This window comes from Coturnix japonica, chromosome W (assembly GCF_054131305.1).
Source record: "Coturnix japonica strain WE chromosome W, WE-NBRP24, whole genome shotgun sequence".
Classification (NCBI taxonomy): Eukaryota; Metazoa; Chordata; class Aves; order Galliformes; family Phasianidae; genus Coturnix; species Coturnix japonica.
This window is the reverse complement of record NC_140701.1, coordinates 10,316,762-10,337,044: the sequence shown is the minus strand read 5'-3', so window position 1 is coordinate 10,337,044 and position 20,283 is coordinate 10,316,762. Positions and strand designations below refer to the sequence as shown.

At 46.5% G+C, this 20,283-nt stretch overlaps 1 pseudogene; it reads left to right on the top strand.

Annotated features, from left to right (window-relative positions):
* The first annotated feature begins 10,877 nt into the window (after positions 1 to 10,877).
* On the top strand, positions 10,878 to 12,493 carry LOC146754500 (uncharacterized; annotated as a pseudogene).
* Positions 12,494 to 20,283: the final 7,790 nt, after the last annotated feature.

Here is a 20,283-nt window from a genome sequence, read left to right as displayed (position 1 = left end):
GTGACAGGACGAGAGAAAATGGCCTCAAGGAGCACCAGGGTAAGTTTAGGTTGGATATCAGGAAAAGCTTCTTTACAGAAAGGGTTATTAAGCACTGGAATAGGCTCCCCAGGGAGGTGGTTGAGTCCCCATCTGTCACGGTTTTAACGAGAAATCCACCTGCATCCGTGACAGGGGCCGTGGGCCCCGCAGGGGCCCTATGCCGAAAAGAAAGAAAAAAAAAAATTAATTAGGAAAAGAAAACAGTGGCAACGATCTAAGGAGGCACACTTATTTACTAAATACTATATCGAAATACAGGATAACACAATATAATACAATATAATTGAAAATTGAGCTAACGAATCAAGCAAAATAGGAGAGAGGATGAGTCCCGTAACCGAGAGGCCTACTGTGAAATCTAGGCGAGACGGCTGAAGGCTCCCACACACTCCCCTGAACGCCAGAACTCGAAAGACGTCAGTCTATTCTGCGACCGAGTTAATATAGAGTCCAGGTCCCGTGACTTATCGTGTTGTTCTCTGGGAGATGTAGTCTTCTTCTGTAAGTTGCAGATTCAGTAAAATTATTCATGCTTTATATGATGTTATGATGTGGAATACTGATAGCAAAATTACAAAATTATTAAACCATGACAGTCTGTCTGGCAGGAATAGTTATAATCTTTCGTTTTTCTCCCTCCTTGTCTGCTGAACTGTTTGTACCTTTGAAGGTCTTTTGCTAGTCCGAGCAAGAATGTCTTTATTTTCTGCCATTGGTTCCTGCTGTGTGTCCTCTATTAATGTCATACGTTTTTACCCTGTTATTTAGGGAAATTAACAGTGCTTGCTTTAAATCACACCTCTTGGATGCAGTTAACACAAAACCGTACTGTAGCTCATAGAACACGACGTATAAAGGATAGAGTATAAAGGATTTACAAAGGGCTGTGATGACGAAGTCCAGTTATGGAGTGTTTCCACATGCATTTTCACTTGAGCTGCTTGTCTTTGTATGCTTCTCAATCTGTGCACCTTGCTTCTTAGGCTGTCTACAGCAAAGCTTAAATCAAATGATGACTAACACTTTTGATATAAGATAGTAGGGTTAGAATTTGAGTTTGTTGTAGTAGGCATGAATGAACACTCGGGCTGTGACGTGACAGGACCTCCCCTGCTCTGTGATGGGCTATTATTATGCATAGCTTAAGGGGGTGTAGACGAAGTAGAGCCTGTATATAAACAAACACCACAAAAGCAATAAAAGAAGCCATTTTTCACTGTTCATGAAATTAGTGTCTGTGTGTAGTTATTAGTCTTGACCTGATAATTGGTCACTTACGCAAAGCAGAGCATGAAGAACATGTAGTCTTAGATTCTACAATAGCTGCGTGCTTCTTCGGGAGGCAAGATCGTAAAGTCATTAACGATCGTAAAGCCTTCACCCCTCACTGCAAGAAAGGCATTGAGGCTCTGGAACGTGTTCAGAAGAAGGCTACGAAGCTGGTGAGGGGTCTGGAACACAGGCCTTATGAGGTGAGGCTGAGGGAGCTGGGATTGTTCAGCCTGGAGAAGAGGAGGCTCTGGGGAGACCTTCTAGCTCTATATAACTTCCTGAAGGGAGGTTGTAGTGAGCTGGGGGTTGGCCTCTTCTCTCGTGTAATTGGTGATAGAACTAGAGGGAATGGTTTTAATCTGCGCCAGGGGAGATTCAGGATGAACATTAGGAAGTATTACTTCTCGGAAAGGGTAGTCAGGCATTGGAATGCACTGCCCAGGGAGGTGGTGGAGTCACCGACCATGGGGGTGTTCAAGAAACGTCTGGATGTTGTGTTGATGAATATGATTTAGCCGGGAAGTATTGGTAATGGTTGGACTAGATGATCTTCTAGGTCTTTTCCAACCTTGATAATTCTGTGATTCTGTGAAGAGAGCTGGTTGCTCTAAAAGAATGAAGTCTTGAGGGCACAGGAGCAGGCTGTCCCCTGAGCCGCAAAATGAGTTGGCGGGGAAGAAGACTGGCATGAATGAACAGGGAGCTATTCTTGAGGCTCCAGGAGGAAAAGAGAATCTACAGCCTGTGGAAGGAGGGATGGGCAACTGAGAATGAATACAAGGAAGTTGTTAGGATGTGTAGAGTTGAAATCAGAAAGGCAAAAGCCCTGCTAGAATTTAACCTGGCCGCTGGGGTGAAAAGGAATAAGCAAATATTTTATAAATACATTAACAGTAAGAGGAGGACAAAGGAGAATATCCACTTTTTGCTGGATGAGGCTGGGAATGTGACCACTGAGGATAAGGAAAAGGCGGAGGTTCTGAATGCCTTCTTTATGTCTGTCTTTAAAAATCAGACCAGTTATCCTCAGGGTACTCCTCTCTCTGACCTGGTAGCCTCGGCTGGGGAGCAAACTAACCTCCCTGTGATTCTGGAAGAAACAGTCAGAGACCTACTGCTCCAACTGGACTGCCACAATTCCATTAGGCCGGATGAGATCCACCCGAGAATGCTGAGGGAACTGGCGGAGGTGACAGCCGAGCTGCTTTCTATCATCTATCAGCGCTCTTTGTTGACTGGTGAGTTCCCAGAAGACTGGAGGCTCACCAACGTGACTCCCATTTACAAAGAAGGTTGTAAGGAGGATCTGGGGAACTACAGGCCTGTTAGCCTGTCCTCGGTTCCAGGGAAGGTTATGGAGCAGATTGTCTTGAGGGAGATCATGTGGCATGTGCAGGATGGCTGGGGTATCAGGCCTAGCCAGCATGGGTTCGTGAAGGGCAGGTCCTGTTTGACCAATCTGATCTCCTTCTATGATCTAGTGACCCATCTGGTGGATGAGGGAATGGCTGTTGATGTGGTTTACCTAAACTTCAGCAAAGCCTTTGACACTGTCTCCCACAGTATTCTCCTGCAGAAGCTGGCAGCTCATAGCTTGGATAGGTACACTCTTGGCTGGGTAAGGAGCTGGCTGGAGGGCCAGGCTCAGAAAGTTGTGGTGAATGGAGTTCAATTCAGCTGGCGAACGGTCACGAGTGGTGTTCCCCAGGGGTCAATGCTGGGGCCTGTCCTCTTCAACATCTTTACTGATGACCTGGATGAGGGCATTGAATGCACCCTCAGTAAGTTCGCGGATGACACCAAATTGGCTGGGAGTGTGGATCTGCCTGGGGGTAGCGAGGCCCTGCAGAGGGATCTGGACAGGCTGGAGAGCTGGGCCGAAGCCAATGGGATGAGGTTCTGAACAGTGAAGCAGAAAACAGATGCTCTGCTGGAATTCAGAATAAAGGGGGGCTACAAGGGGGATAGTTAAAGGTAGTTTACAGAAAATGATTTAGTTAGTTAGAATAACAAGGAATGGAGACAATGGGTCTGGGAGAGCAGGAAGGATGCAGATAAGGAGTGAGAACTCCCTGAGACACCTGGCAAGGAGGGGATTAGGTGTTGTAAATATCAAAAGAGGAGTTGCATCTCCCTGACAAGATGGGCGATAACAAGAGGGGGTCTGCATGATAAAGAATATGTATCAGAATTACGGGAAATCAATGACTATGCATGAGGTGTACCTATATCTGTATCACGGTTTTACAAGTCGGTGTGCAAGTTTGGAGGAGCTATCCCCCTTGCACCCAGCGCTGTGCAACGCTGGAATAAACATACCTGCTTTATAACCCATCTCTGGATTATAGAGTTTGATTCCGCAAGTCATTTTGGCGACCACGAAGGGACCCTCTCTGTTTGGCTGCAGGACCGGCTGAGAGGGGGGACACCTTTGGCGCGCCCCGAAATTTCTCGGAAGGACTCCCTTCCCTCATCCGATCACTGCGGGAGCAGACAAGGACCCTCTATCGGCGGATAAGGTATGTTTAATGGGTAAAGGGGAATCCGTAAGTCGTGAGGAGACGTCCTACGCGGGAGGTGTGAGCTGTCAAGCTCTTCCCTTTGGTAAAGGGCCCGGGTGGTTGGTTGTGTAATCACGATCAGAGGCCGTGTACATCGTGGGTTCGAGTCCCACTGAAGCGGTCTCTGAGCCGTTTCAATTGTGGGTTTAAGTCCCACTGAAGCGGTCTGAGCTGTTCTAATTCTGGGTTTGGGTCCCACTAAGGCAGTTTCAGCTGTGGGTTCGAGTCCCACCGGGATTACCATGCGTGAACGAGGAGAGCTATTTTTGCTCCCCCTTAAGGGGTTGGTTGGTGACGAAGTAACCTGGGTTTTCCTAGCTGTATTAGCAGGAATTGTTGTATTTGGCCATTATTGACATCTCTTATTAGCATTTGTTACTGTAAGTGTTGAACCAACAACTTTGATATTTTCTGAGAAATGTTGTACCTTGAACTGTGTAAAGACCGGTCTTGTGTGAGTGTGGTTGTGAGTGAGACGCAGCACAGCTGCGGGGCGAGTTAGGAGTCCCGACCCGCGGTTCCATCCTCCCGCGAGGGAAACAGCCGGGGACGGATGAAGCGAAAGGCCTCTGTGTTCTATATGTTGCGATGTTTTTGTATTTGTTACGATGTTTTTGTCTTATTAATTGTTGTTAGTATTGTGGCAATTGTAACGCACATAATAGTGAAGTGCATATGGAGTCGGGTGGGGGAAAAAGCCCACAGAAGGCAAACCACAATTAGTATCGAGACCCTGTTGCTTTTGTTGTAGAAAATAATGCGGTTTAAATGTGACAATGATCCAGATTAGAGAAACAATAGGGTTGTGTTACCTCCGCTTTAACATGTTAACTTTACGAAATTTGTTTTTGAACCATTGTTCCCCCCCCCTCCTTGTGTGTGTATGAACACAAGGGAAAGAGATACCTAAGAAAATCTCTTAGGATGTATATTGGCATATTGGAGGGATATTGCTGGGGAACCGGGAGGGACTCTTAAGCAAGAACACCCTCATCAAATAATGTAATCATTGGTGGTTAGTGTATAAGTTGGAGGACGGGTTAAAATGATCCCAAAACCAGGAAAAGAATAGGGAAGAGATGTTTAAATATTGTGTTAGATATGGCCTAGAGAGCCACTACAGGAAAAATCAATATTTGGCCAAAATATGGATCTGATGAAGGTTGGGTTTGTCAGATCTCGAATTTATATGTAAAGAACAAAACCCTTTTCAAAGGAGGAATCAGAATATGCTGCTTGTTGGATACAAGAAATCAGCCTGTTATTAGTAAAAAGAAAAGGCCTGGACCAGGAAGGAGAGGAATTAGAAAAAGGAACTAATCAATGGGACCCTCCTGAGAATCTCCCCCCCCCACCCATATAACCCCAGTGTAGCACAAAGGGAGACAGGCACTGCCCCAGTAAGAGGAAATGGTAAAGCACACAGGGACATTTCACAGAAAAGGGGGGCATGCTGGGCTCGGGAGAGAATTAAAACAATGTGAAAGGGATATCAAAAGAACTTTTCCCAAACACCAGTTGTACCAGCACCTCAGTGCACCCTTTATGGGAGGCTCCACTGGGACAAGGACAAATACGCTATGTAAACTCCCCACTCACTAGTGGAGAAATTAGAAATTTTAAGAATAAATTCTTTAATTGAGGATTAATTACATAAGAGTGGCTTTCAAAATTTTGGACCCACCAGGAGTCCCTGGTAAATATAACAGTGGGACCTGAGGGGGAATAAGTTGTGGTATAGTTGACATGGGGGAAGCTTATTCATTGCTGGCCCATAAGGTGTCAAGACTCAAATTAAGAAATGAGGCCTTAAAGATAATAAGAACCTGGATGACAGTACCACTTTTTGAGAATACTGAATTAAAACTAGGAGATAAAGATGAAATTGGGAATCAGGAAAAATGTGAAATAAGGTCATAAAATTAAGGGTGGAACAGCCCAAGGAACTGAATGCTATGGATTACTAAGGGAAAGTTATATGGTACTAAAGGTGTTTTTGGAAACTGAAGAACTGTACTGTTTGATCTGTGGGTCCTGAAGGGAATGGGACAAGCTGCTTTGATGGTATAAGAAAGTGCAATTGTTAATGATATAATTGAGGGTATGTCGAAGTGTAATGGAGGGTACAAATAGTTTACAAAGGAAAAAGGGTTAAAGAGAAAGTGAGTTTCTGCGCTGGTATGAGAGCAAACCCCCTGCACTATTCCCCCCCCCCACAAGAGACAGCCAGAGACTGCTGCTGTAAACCACAGAGGGGGAGGTGGAAAGGGAAGGTGTAGAGGACAGGGCACTGGAAGTGAGAATAGCCTTCATGTGCAGAGGTCTGGGAAACCTGAAATTCCAGTGTTAGCACTGGACACCTCTGGAGAGAAGGAGATGAAACTGAAATAGGATGTTAGTAGTTAATGTAATGATGAGAGTTTGGAAAGTGAGAAAGTTTGGAACAGACACAGGCTGAAGAAGGCAAAGATGTAACAGGGATATCAGGACTGAAAAGAGGTGAACGATATGAAAACAAAACAAAACTAATTGACACACAGATAGTAAGGGAATTGGTGATAATAACAACTGTTACTGTTGTGGTACCAGAATAGGGCCGTAGGACCCAGAGATCCCCTCAGGAAGAGGTGGGGGGAGTGGGGGCTTGAATAACCGAGGGAGGGCTTTGCCCCACTGGAAGGAAAGCAGTGTGCAAACTACAATGGGAAACTGCATCTAGGGAAGCAAGATAAAGAGGTTTATTTTCTGGTGGATATGGGTGCTTCTTACTACTCATACATGGTTTTGTAACAGTAATAGAAGCTACTGCCCAACAAGAAAAGGTTTACGTTTTTTGGATTAATTAAATATAAGCTAAGTAGGAATGCAGAAATTCTTGTACCTGCCAGGTTACTCTGGCAAGAAATTTAGTAAAACTGGAGCTAAGGGTCCAACAATATTGACTGATTAAAAACTGTAAGTCTGACTTTAACACAAACAAGGAAAAACAATGTCATACCCCAGGAGTCACAGCAATATCAAACATGATGCACTTAGGGGTGTGGGCATCAGGGCCACACGTGAAGCCCTGAATAGAAGTTAAAGCAAGAGATTGCCCAGTCAGGATAAAGTGGTACCCTATAAGGATATGTAACTGTAGAAGGATAGAAGACTTTCTGGAGTTTGGACTCCAATTTTGCAAAAATTTTGATAGCAAGTGCTGTAGTTTGGTACAACGCTTGAAGGCAAGTAATAGAATTGTTGAATGCATACACTCAGTGGTGGCAAATCCATGCACTTTATTAACCCAATTAAGGAATGAATAGGTGGAGTAGTTTACCTTCTGGATTTGAAGGATGTTTCTTCTGCCTGCTTTGGCCAATATGGGGAGAAGAGACACTCAGTTAACCAGGACAGCGTTACCCGGGGTTCTGAGAACAGATTAATGATTTTTGAGAACTGGTCAGCTCTGAGCCTGAGACCTGGGATCCTCCATCCCAAGGTGGAACTTTACTGCAGCACGTCAGTGCCACAGCGACAAAAGAGAACTGTGCAATGGTCTGTGAGTTTGCTGAATTTCTTGGTTTACAGAAAGCACATATAACTCAACAGCAAGTGAACCTTAAGGACTGCCAGGGGGGAAGCCATCTGCCAAACCCATGAGCCGCAAATTGCCAAGGAGGAGAGTAAGGGATGGCCAGGGTGCCTGAGGGTGGTGACTGCACTAGTGCTCAATATTCAAGAAGCCTGTAAATCTACACTGGGCCAAAGGATACCAGTTTTAATATCTCATACAGTGTTTACTGTATTGGAGGCACAAGGGGGACATGTCAGTCAGACCTGAAGGACAAACCCTTAGAAGATGCAGAACACAAACATCATCTTTGAAACTTCCAGTTCACCCATTTCAAGCCAGGGACTGGATCCTGATACAGACTGGGAAGGAGACAAAGCTGCAACCTGACTGGGAAGGACCATTCCAAGTACTCCTAACAACTGAAACAGCTGTGAGGACAGCCGAGAAAGGATGGACTTATGACACACTGGTAAAGGCATCCACTAGCCCTGAGGTGTGGAAACTGTTGAGACAGAAAAACCTTTAAAAGATAAGAATTAGAAGGAAATAATGAAAAGCTTTTATATGCATATTTTTATTATTATTATTTTAAATAACCTTTAACTTTTCCTCGAATAGGTAAATAAATTGTGTATTTAAGTATTTAAGTAGGAGAGTATTATAACCTATATAGAACTAATGCTCACAAAAGTTTTCCTTGTTGTAACAAAAAGTTTTTACTGCTGTACCCATTTGTTATCCTGATGATTATCTAGAAAAGGTGAAATTTGACAATAATGCGGGGGAGGGACCAACTGATGGAATGATGTATGGTGGACAACTGCCAATTGAGACTGGACAGGTACACTCCTTGAAAATACCCAGAATGTCCAGGATAGGGAAGAGCTTAAAAAGGGGTTAGAAAATCATCTTGAAAACCCTGCAATTGTGACAGCTGAGGAGATAAAAGATCTTAGATAAACATTTGAAATCAAAACAGGATATGGGGACAGTAATGCCTGGGTAGAATGGATTAAGTATATTGTCCAGAGTCTCAACCATAGCAATTGCTGTGCTTGTGCATCCGGATGGCCCATAGCTCAGGTGGTACCCATTCTGCTGGGATCACCAAGGACCCAAAGGGAATACGATGCATGATTGCCCTGTACCAAGAGAAAACTGCCTGGGGAAATAGAGACTGCAGATCTCTCTCCCTCTTGTCTCCTCCAATGCCTGATACAGATGTCAAGATCCCTCCTGCGATCTCTACAGCGGTAGGTAACCATACAGCTTGCCTCTCATGGTAGGGTGTGAAGGCTACCAGGCCTATGGGAAACTTTTCCTTGTGCAGTGAGGTCTTGAATGTTATGGAGGATTCAGTAGGAAATTATTCAAGACTGGGAATCTCCAGGGAAGATCTCTGGTGGTACTGTGGGGGAAAGGTTTTATGGTCCACCCTACCATCTAACTGGGGAGGCACCTGTGCACTTGTTCAATTAGTTATACCATTCACCCTGGCATTTGAAAAAGGCATATCCAAAAATTCTGGAAGAACCAAAAGGGGTTTAGGGATATCATTTGACGATGCAATATATATAGATTCAATCAAGGTACCTAGAGGAGTCCCTGATAAATTTAAGGCAAGAAATCAAAATCCTGCAAAATTTGAGTCACTGTTTTGGTGGGTGACAATCAACAAGAACGTAGATTGGGTTAACTACATATGCAATATACAAAAGTGCAATTAAGAGAATAGCAGAACAGCTAGCCACACACCAGAAAAAGAATGATCTAGCAGGAGAGAAATCCTGCTAGATTAAAGAAAAGGGGGGAATGAACAGTGAAGCAGAAAACAGATGCTCTGCTGGAATTCAGAATAAAGGGGGGGCTACAAGGGGGATAGTTAAAGGTAGTTTACAGAAAATGATTTAGTTAGTTAGAATAACAAGGAATGGAGACAATGGGTCTGGGAGAGCAGGAAGGATGCAGATAAGGAGTGAGAACTCCCTGAGACACCTGGCAAGGAGGGGATTAGGTGTTGTAAATATCAAAAGAGGAGTTGCATCTCCCTGACAAGATGGGCGATAACAAGAGGGGGTCTGCATGATAAAGAATATGTATCAGAATTACGGGAAATCAATGACTATGCATGAGGTGTACCTATATCTGTATCACGGTTTTACAAGTCGGTGTGCAAGTTTGGAGGAGCTATCCCGCTTGCACCCAGTGCTGTGCAACTCTGGAATAAACATACCTGCTTTATAACCCATTTCTGGATTATAGAGTTTGATTCCGCAAGTCAGTTCAACAAGACCAAATGCCGGGTCCTACACTTTGGCCACAACAACCCCAGGCGGTGCTATAGGCTTGGGGCGGAGTGGCTGGAAGACTGCGTAGAGGTAATGGACCTGGGGGTACTGATTGATGCTCGGCTGAACACGAGCCGACAGTGTGCCCAGGTGGCCAAGAAGGCCAACAGCATCCTGGCTTGCATCAGGAACGGTGTTGCCAGGAGGAACAGAGAGGTGATTGTCCCCCTGTACTCAGCTCTGGTGAGGCAGCACCTCGAGCGCTGTGTCCAGTTTTGGGCCCCTCACTGCCCCTCCCCAACAGGCCCCAGCCCGGTCTGAGCCATGTGACAGGAAGTGCTTCCTGCAGGCGGCGGAGAGCACTTCCGGGCCATGGCGGGCATGGAGGGGCTGTCAGGGGAGGAGCTCGCAGCGCTGCGGGCACCCAGAGGCAGCTCCCGGGCAGCTCCACGGTCTCGCTGTGCTGCGGAGTCACCCGGCCGGCCCCAAAAGCCTGGAGGCAGAGCCTGAGCCGGCCCCAGCCCGGATCGTGTGGTGCGGCTCCGACCATGCTGGGCTGTGCGGCAGGAAGAGGAAGACGGCCGTTTGTTTGCCAGCCGCTCGCTGGCTGTAAGATCCGGGTGGCGCCGAGGCCCGGTTAAGAAACGGCATGGATGAAGGTTTGTACGGATGGAGTGGGTCTGGATTGCAGTGAGCGGGACGAGTCCGGGCTGCGGTTTGGCGTGGTTGTGTTGGTTGCTTTGAAGGGCTGCCGTCATAGGGCGGAGGGAGGGAGAGGGAGCTTTTTAACAGTGCGGGCAGTCAGGAGCATGTTGCGTTTCTGCCTGCTGTGTTGGCGCTGCCATAAGTCTTTGGGTCCCCAGGGAGGCTCTGCGGTGTCCCGATTCGAAGGCAGGATTCAATCCCTCCGCAGCCCGTCCATCGCAGGCAGATGCTTCTCTCATCTGCTCTTCGGACTCAGCAGTGCCAGGGGTTTCACAGCGCGTGTTGCAGTGGCTGGCAGCCTCCGTGTGTTTTTCTATTGCAAACAGGGTCCCATCATGGAGCCGCATTAGAAGCAGACGTTGGTGTCTTGTGGCAGGAGCAAGGGCAGTGGAAGCACTGCCCAGGGCGGTGATGCCAGCAGCGAGCTGCCAGAGCTGCAGGAGCATTTGAACAATGCTCTGGGAGCTGGGGTTTGCATTTGGGTGTTCCTGTGCGGGGCCAGCAGTTGGACTGGGTGGCCTTGGTGGGCAGTCTGCGTCCCGCACCAGGTCTCTGCCTGTTGGCCTGGTTTTCCCTGGCACGAGAAAGTGCAAAGGGGAGAAGCTGTGTGGGAGCTGGCAGAAGCTGCCCGGGCTGATGTAGGCTGGCCCTGCGGCAGCTGCGCCCCTGGGCACGGAGCCACAGCACCAGCGTGTGCCTGTCCCCTCGGTGCAGCTGAAGTGTTGCTGGGCTCGGTGTGAGCCTCCCACAGCTGTTCTGCTGATAGCTCTGTGTCCCAGATGCTGCCTCCCTGCTCCCGGCTGCCGGCTGCCTGCTTCGTGGCAGGAGGAGATGGAAGTTGAGTCCTGCAATACTTCCCTAGCCCGTCTTTGCCAGCAAGGCTGCCTGAGATGCTCTGGCGAGCAGTGGGGGTGTGATTTTGGGGTTGTTGAATGCAAGGGCTTTCTAAGCCAGGCGAGTAACAAGCAGCCTTGTGGAGGAAGCTCATAGGGAATGAGGTCTTCCCTCAGAGACTCTGAAGCTTTTGTTCAGAACTCAGTTGGTCGTATTTATTGTAGGTGATGTTTGAATGCCCAGAAGTGACCTGCAGGAAGAGGCGCTGGGTGCTGAAATGGAAGCCAGGATTCTGTGTAGCAGCAGGCAGGCGTAGTTAGGTCCCCTTTGGAGCCTGCTGTTGTTGGTACTGACTTCAGGAGATCCCTGAGTGTGCTGCTGTGTGCTGCGTGCCCCAGCCCCAAGGGGGGATTCCCTTGTGGAAGGAGGGGGAGGGTGAAGGAGGCCGACGGCCCTTTTCTCAGGGCCGGCTCTTCTGTGCCCTTTTGCTGGCTGGAGAGAAGGGCTGCCTGCTGGGCACAGGGAGCGCCTTTTAGCTCCCGTGCCGTGCCCTGCCCTCTAGCCCCCTCCTCATCCTATGTGGAACGCCAGTGCCAGCAGTTCAGCCGCCATTTTAGAACCCTCTCCACGTCACCTTGGTCACCGCTGCCGCGCGCAGTGCACTCACATCTGACAGCTGTGACATGTAACAGCCATGTCAGCAGCGAAGAGGGCGAGGGTGGAAGTTTTCCCTGTTTCAGGCGGGAGGATGGAGCTGGAGGCCCCAGAACCGAAGAGGAGGAGGGGGCCCACCTTGACCATCAGGCAGAGGAGGGGTAAGAGAGCCATTTTTCATCATGCCTGCACCAGCCTGGTGACCACCACCCATGTGGAGCCAATGGAGGTGGATCCGCCTCTGGATGAGCCAATGGAGGTGGATCCACCTGCAGAGGAGCCCATGGAGGTGGATCCACCCGCAGCATAGCTGGCCTGGCACCACACCACCGTGCCAGGCCCTGCGTTGGCACCATTGCAGCTCCACCGTGGCTGGTCCAGGCGCTGAGCTCCTTACCCACTGTGCGGCCCCCGCCCCCGGCATTAGCTGGGTGGCATTTTTGTAACATCTGCTCCTCCTTTGGGCCTCTTCTGCAGCCACGTTCTGTGGGCACCCAGTCCCATCTTTACTCTCTTTGTCCCCGTTCCAGTTATTCTTGTTGGTTTTAGTGTTTAGTTTAGTTTTAGTTAGGTGTAGGTAAGTTGTTCATGTTCTTGAGTTAGGCGTAGGTTATTGTTCATGTTTTAGTGTTAGGAGTAGGTATTGTTGGTGTTTTCCTGTTAGGAGTAGGTTCCTGTTCGTGCTGTAGTGTTAGGAGTAGTTGATTGTTCCCATAGTAGAGTTAGGCATAGGTTACTGTTGGTACTGTAGGGTTAGGCGTGGGTTCCTACCAGCAGCTGGCAGCAAACAGCGCTCGCTCGGTAAGCACACGTCTGCTTTCTCCCCCGGAGCCGTGAGTGCGACTGCCATGAGAGCGGAGGTCTGATGCCATCTGCAAGGGATGGGATTTGCATCTGGTGGCTTTTCCGTTGCAGAATGTCCAGCAGCAGAGAGTGAGTGGCCGTGAAATGAAGCTGGGCCTCAGGAAAGCAGTCTGGAGCTGCGTCACGTGCTTCCTGCGTGGCCAGCACAAGGTAGGTGTGCTTTACTGTAAGTGTGCGCTGAAGCAGTTGCTTTTGTCACGAGTCATCTGGAAAGATTTCCATAGTCGAGTGGTTGGAAACATAGCGTTTTAACTTAAAATTGTTTGCACAGATTGAAGGTTGTAAATAAAATTAGAGTACAGTTATACAGTGCTCTATCCCCAGAACTTTCCAGCATTTTTCTTAACACAGCTTACGCTTCGTTTCAAAACAAACTAACAAAGATGAACTTGGGTTAGCGTAGCCCATTTTAAATGATCCTTCTGTATCTTTTCCAGGCTGGTAGCAGAATGGAGACTTTCCTGAGGCGTAGAGGAACAGACACAAGCTTTTTTTGAAGGCTTCAGTGAAATTCTGCCACAGCGGTCCTTTGATGCTAAGGAGCTGGAGGTAGAGGATTCTTTGACTATTGCCAGATTCAGGCGGCTACATGTAATACTTGAATTTCAGTCAGTGTCTGAAGAGCAGAGTTCATTGAGGCTGGTGGTTCTGTTTTCAGGATGTGTGAGAGAAGCCTTATGTATCAGTTAGTATTTGGTTACTGTGTTCATCTTCACTTTCTTCTTTGCAACCAAATTACACGTTTCTAAGGTTAAGATTCTGCCAGCATAATTTTTTTTGGCTAACAGTGTTTTTGTAATCCTTGACCATGTGATTTGCGTGTGTCTAAAGAGTGAGCAATTGGAAAGCAAGGGAGATAAGAACCAAATATCAGCAGATGGTCAAATTACAGAGTGGAGCAGGTTTTAGCTGCTTTTGGTCTCTGCAAATTATACTCTGCAGCAGAACATCGTATTTCTAGCACAGAATGGTACAGTTAGGCAATGAGAAAGTATGGTTTATATGTCTAAGTACATTCATTTTCACGACTGGGGTATCTCCTTTGTTGCCACTCTACATTTTCTTTGTGAACGGATGTTATTTGCTGTGGAAGTTTAAGAGTTTAATATTAAAACCAAGCGTACTGTGATTGCGGGTCTTTGAAGTACAGTAGTATTTAAGTACAATAGTCTTGCTGTAGAAGCAAAGTAGTAGCTTGTAGTTTCCATGTTCATGATCCTTTTTCTTCCCTAAAGGTGCTCCCATGCGGAATGCAAGAAATTGATCTGAATGACTGGCAGAGGCAATACCATCTACCAGCATGATACCAGAACCAGCAGAAAGATACTGTGGATCTGGCAGGTTTGTAGACTTCTTTTTTCCTCACAAGAACACAGCTACAGCTTAGTGAGCAACAGTCAGAATTACTCAACAGATAAGTAGCATGTAAATGTAAATGATAACTGCTAATCCAGCTGTCCTAGGGGTGATGGGGAAGTGATCACATAAATATTAAACTTTACATCAGTGTTAATTATTATCTTTCAGTTTGTGAAAGAAATAGATAACGAGAAGAGAATGAGACTTCTACAGTTCGTTACTGGAATGTGCAGATTACCAGTGGGAGGATTTGCTGACCTCACGGGTAATGAGCCCTCTTTAATGCATTTTATGCTCATGTTATTTCCTTTTTTCTTAATAAGGACCAAACTGTGTTTTTAAGTGTATTTTTAATGAATCTATGTGGAATCTTTTCTGAGTCTTGCATATTGGTAGAGCTGTGACAGAAAAATGAATGGAGGGAATGTGAACACGCCTTGCATCAGTGACTTGATCCATGGTTTGGACGTGGTCCTGGCAGGGCAGCCTGCTCTGGGTATCCCTGCTTGCTCAGAGTGGAAGGACTAGGTAAACTCCAGAGATTCTTTTCAGTACCAAACCAACGATGTGATTCAGTGGTTGAGTTTCTTTGAAAACCGCTTCATATTTATGCATTTCACTACGTGGATTTCTTCAGAGGGATGTAGTGAGAGACAAATGTCTTTGTGCTCTGCAAGTAGTTATAGTCTTGTTTTCACGCGCTGTTGTCATGTATTACCTACTGGTATACACGGGCAGTTCGACCTAAGAATTCATTGTTTGATTTTTGTACAGGGAGCAACAGACCCCAAAAATTTTGCATTGAGAAAGTTGGAAAGGAAAACTGGTTACCTGGAATTCACACCTGGTAAGTACGAAGGATCAAACTCTGCTGTGGTTCTGTTCTTATGGATGGAAATCTACTTTGAGATTTTAGGAAGTGGGTGTGTTATGGAAGTGTCTGAGACTGTGTGAAAGCAAAACACTGGGTTATGGCAGTAAGCTCTGCTGACTAATAGTTGAACTTCTGAAAAGCAGTTTTGTTGTGGAGCTGATTCCATTGTAAACGCCATGGATTTGCACACCACTAAAAACGTAAAGCTACTTTTAGTACTTAAGGTTGTCCTTTTTTTAAAGAGTTTGGGATTGATCTTTCATTATCACCACGCTCGATCTTGGCAATGAAAATAAATAGCCACGCTCATGCTTCCTCTTGACTGGAGAAAATGTAGCTTCTGCTCAGTTTCTCAGTTATGCTGGTGCTTTGTGAAGATGCTCAGATTTTAAGTTTCAGATACAGAAGAGAGATTAGCTGAGACTTGTTACTAAATACATTGCCAGTTCTGGAAAGTTATCGCTGCTCAGGTGCTTGTTGTGCTTTAACTCTCACTTTCATAGACAAATGCATGTCAAGATACAGGTGTTTTAGAGGGTACAAATGCAGTCTTCCTTCTGAACAGGACAGTTCATATGCCTGTGTTCCTAATGGATTTTTTGGTGGTTTAAACTGTTGTTCAGTACTTAAGGTTTCTCTTTGTTTTCAGTTTCAATCGCTTGGACCTTCCAGCCTATAAGAATTATGAGCAGCTGAAGGAAAAGCTGTTATTTGCAACTGAAGAAACAGAAGGTTTTGGGCAGGAATAGCTGCGATTTGCACCTTGAAGAATGTGAACTCAGTGTGATGTTCTTCGCTTCTTCTGCTTGTTGCGCACTTCATAGTAAAGTAGACTTGACTTGGATTATTTAACAATAGTAGCGTGTAAGTAAATGGATGTTACCCTGAGGTTTTATCCACGTAAACTCTGGATTTCTACCGAGCACTTTCATAAACCTTCTCACTGGCGGTGAAAGCTATCCTTGCTTCACAGTTTTACTAGGAGGAAGATCTGCCTATTCCAAAACACTGGATGGGTATTTTACCGTATACAGCTCAGAAGGAGAAGAAAAAAGCCTTATGAATATTCTGTTTATGTTAATTCTGACAGTGAAACCTAGTTATCTAACATATTTACAGGAGAGATGAAATTAAACAGGATAATGCAAGATTAAGCTAAGACAACTAGTTTATGTTCTGCATAATGATTTCTGATTCACATAAGGAACCTAGACATGCCGTGGATGTATAAATATCACCCAAAAGGCTTTCAGCCCTATATTTTTAAAACACAAAGTAGTTCTAATTGAAATAGCCTTAGCCCTAGTTCTATAGGGTACGGCTGTTGAATATTGTTATGGTTGAAATGTTTAGTTCAGGAAAAAGACAAATGCTTGTATATATTTTTGCAGTCTCGGATTCCATTTCCTCCATGTTTTCTTTCTTTAATTTAAGTGGCGTGTTTGTGTCTTTCCTGCTGTATTGGATGGGGAAAGGGGGCTGGATATCCCAAGCACCAGAACTTACTTTAATGTACTGCAAACTAGGAGTCAGATGGGAAAAGCAGTCTGTGAAACGCTGCATTTGTCCAAGCAGGAAAGTAAACCTGCCAGTGTGTTCAATTGGCAACGTTCTTGAAGTCTGAAATAATGTTTACTTACACGTTTTGCTTTGTAAGCCAACAAGTCTTTTGTTTTTTCTATAGCATGTTCTGTAGAAATAAAACGTTGTTCCTATGAACCATTGGTGCACTTTGCTGTTCTTTATGTTTTGGAAACATCCTGTGGATGCTGTGGATAACCCCACAGCATCTGCTACCCCAGGTAATACTGGACTTCCAGCTGAGATGAATGACTTTACTGCTCCCAGCACTGCTTGAGCAACCTGGTCTGTGTGAATTCATACTGCATAACAAATACATACTTGTATGTAGCTGCCAATTAATCCCAATTCTCAAGCATGAAAATAACTTCTGTTTCGATTTTTGCCTTATGAAAATGACATGAAAAACTGAATGAGATGCTGAGCTGCTGATGGACTAATTAACAAAGCCTTATTACTCCAGGTAGCTCAGGTGTTCCTATATGAAGCTGCACAGTAAATGTGCCATGTCTTCATCTGATTAAGCAGTGGGAGCTGATATTTTAATGTGTTTCTATTCCAGAAAAAGAAAAAAAAAAAACCTGAAAAAGAAAAGCCTTTTAAAATTGTCTTGTTTGCATCATTCTGACATGCTGCACTCTGTCTGTGAATTCAGCTCTCGGTTCTGTTGGTATCTGCAGCCCCTGATTCTTGTGGTGTCTTCATTTTCTTCCAGCATCACTGTTTGTGTATATATGCTCTATTGAACAAGGACATGAACATCCAGCAGCACTGGATGGTAAAATACTGTATGAAATTCATTGTGGAAATTTCCTTGTATTGTAATTTCCAATACTCAGGTAACTGTATCAATATCTCTGTAAGTCAAATACTTTTATAAAATGACTCAAATAGATGCTCGTCCTGTTGTTATTGGTTTGGTGTTACGAAGCACAAGTGTAGAAATGAAGGATTGAACTGCTGCTGGGGGTTGCAAGTAGGCTGGAATTCTGTCGGGTGATATTTCTGCATGCTGGGGATGTGAGCAGGCGTTGGGCCCGAGCCCCACTTGTGTTGGTCACAGCACAGGGGCTGCGGGAAACACTGGGAGAGCAGAGTGGGGAGAGCCGGGCTGTGTGCAGGCCAGGGCATGACATGGAACCTCGGCAGCTGCGCAGCTGCTGAGCTTTTCCCCCAAGTCTTCAGACTCTCGGGTGATAACAATGTGCAGCAAAGCCAGCTGGGCACTGCTGATATATCACTGCAGGGTTAGGGGATGAAGCCCTGCAGCACCCGCATGGCACTCCCTGTAATCTGCCATCCTTATGTGCACAGCTGCTGTAGGTGTTGTTGGAGCAGCGGAGTGGCAGTGCTGTGCTGCAGGGCAGCTACACACCCAAAGGGTCTCCATAGGCTGCAGTGATGTGACCCAAGTCCCACACTCACTTTCTTTCCCATTCCCAAGAATGACATACCAGTAGCAAAATATGTTTTCCCCTTTTCCCAGTGTCCAAAGACAAAGATGAGGTGTCTTAGCAAGTGCACCAGCAATGTGTGGAGCAGAACCGCCTTGGGAGCCACTGTCACACCTGAGTCAATCTGTTCTAGGCTTCCCATGGAAATGTAGCATTTTGACTCTTTGTTAGTAAATCTTTGAGGTTGCATTTGACTTGCTGTTGCAATGTCTGCTGCTTGCTCTTCATGCAGCTAGTCCATGTATTTGTTTATGTAGTCAGTGCTAGGTTTTGATTTAGACAGCTCCGTCATCTTTTCAAGAGCTGCTCCATGGCCGGCTGTGGAGAGAGGGTGAGTGGGAGAGGACACCTGTGTCCCACAGTGGCTCCTCCAGTCAGTAAAGGTCCTGAAATTGGTCTCTTCAGCTAATAGGGAGCTTTCCTCAGCTACCATGTGTTTGGAAAGAGGAAGAGCAGTCCCAGGACCTTCAGCTGTGAGACTCTTCACACAGACCTTGTGGAGATATCTGCAGGTGTAGTCTGGGATGGAATGGCTCCTGTTTGGCTCTTGTTACCCACGTGCGGCATGTGGTTATTGATCTTTGAAGGGAGCAACATAGGAAAGAATCCTGTTCTCATCTACTACCTAATGCTAAGTCATTCCTCCTCACGGGGAAGTGACTAAGCATTGGTCCTGGGTGCTAGGAGAGGAATGTCAGATCTGAAATCAGTGTGAATGATGGACATCCTTGTTTAACACAGGGCCGCTCTGTAGTGCAGAGGTGCTTGTGAGTTCAGAAGATACCTGCTGAAGGAGAACTGCCTTGCTGTTGGACGTCATCAAGCTGCAATCTTCCCAGGCAACAGCAAAACAGGCAGAGGTGTGTGCTCCAGACTGTGCCAGCCTTTGATTCTGTTCCTGAGGTGAGCTGCACTTTGCTCGCTGCAAATTCCAACTATATTTGTAGGAATTATTACTATGAATAACACAATGGTGGTGTTTGAGTCGCAGACAGACGCAGCAGAGCCCTTTGCTCTGATCTTTTCACTCAAGCAGCTTTTTGCCATCCCCACCTGGAGCCACTGAAGCGTGCAGCCAGGAGCTGGACTCAGTGGTCCTCGCAGGGACCATCCAGCTCAGGAATTCTATCATTTTACAATCACTGAGCTTGGCAGACTTGCAAAGAGTGTGGGTGTGACAGCAAGCAATTATCATGGCCAGCATCAGGAACTCATGGTTATGAGCTTAGGGCTGGTTTAGGTTTGCCAAGCAGGGGGACTAATGCTGGGATCCTTCTCTCCGGCCTGGAGGCTCTCACACAGCAGCATGGTTCTGTGTTTGGCAGGTGGGTTGGACCCAGGCCGTGCAGGAATCAACTGGGCTCTGCTTCAGCTGCAGTCTGAGGGCCTTTGGCTGCAGCCAGCTGCTGTTCACACAGGGTGCAGAAAGCTCCAGAGTCACACAAGGGCCTTCAGGCTCCGTGTGAAACCCCACAAGCTGAGGGGAAGGAAGTGAACATCACCAGAGGTGGGGACTGCACAGCACTGATGTGTGGTGACAGATCGGGGTGGGCGGTGAAGTTGGGAAGACCAAGAATGAAAGATGGGAAAAGCAGTTGAATTTAAAGGAAGAGATGCGAAACCAACAGGATAATCACCTTGTAATTGCCAGCCCAAACAAGGGACGTTTTGACCAGCGACTGCTCTGATCCACTTAACAAAAGCCAGAAAACCACTCCATAAACTTAGAAGAACTGCTCAAAGCCACAAGCTACAGGTACTGGAGAAGAGCAGGACCTTTGCCCTGCAGTCCCCGGCAGTTTCAAAAACACCAAAGCCGACACTGGTTTGCTACCGTATCTCTTATGGGACGGCCCCAGACAAATCATCCCTTCTGGTCTGAGGATGAGGAGGGTCAGATCCTTTCAGAGCACCAAACCTGGCAGCCAACCTCATCACCAAACAAGCAGCCGGGATCCAAACGCCAGCACTCTCCATTCATCATCCCACTTCCTCGCTGCAGTCAGTCCGATGCTTCATGAGATTCAGAAGCAAACAAAATCAATACAGTCATCTTGATCCCTGCAGGAACACACTGTGAGCAACAGAACACCTTCCTGGAAGAACTACCTCCATGAACAGAGGCAGCGACCACCTCCTCCCCTCCTACAGCCTCATTGCTTTCTCCTTAAGTATCACCACATGGAGCCTTGACCTTCCCTGGCACCCAGGCACCAAAGGGCTCTTTTCATGTTCTTTA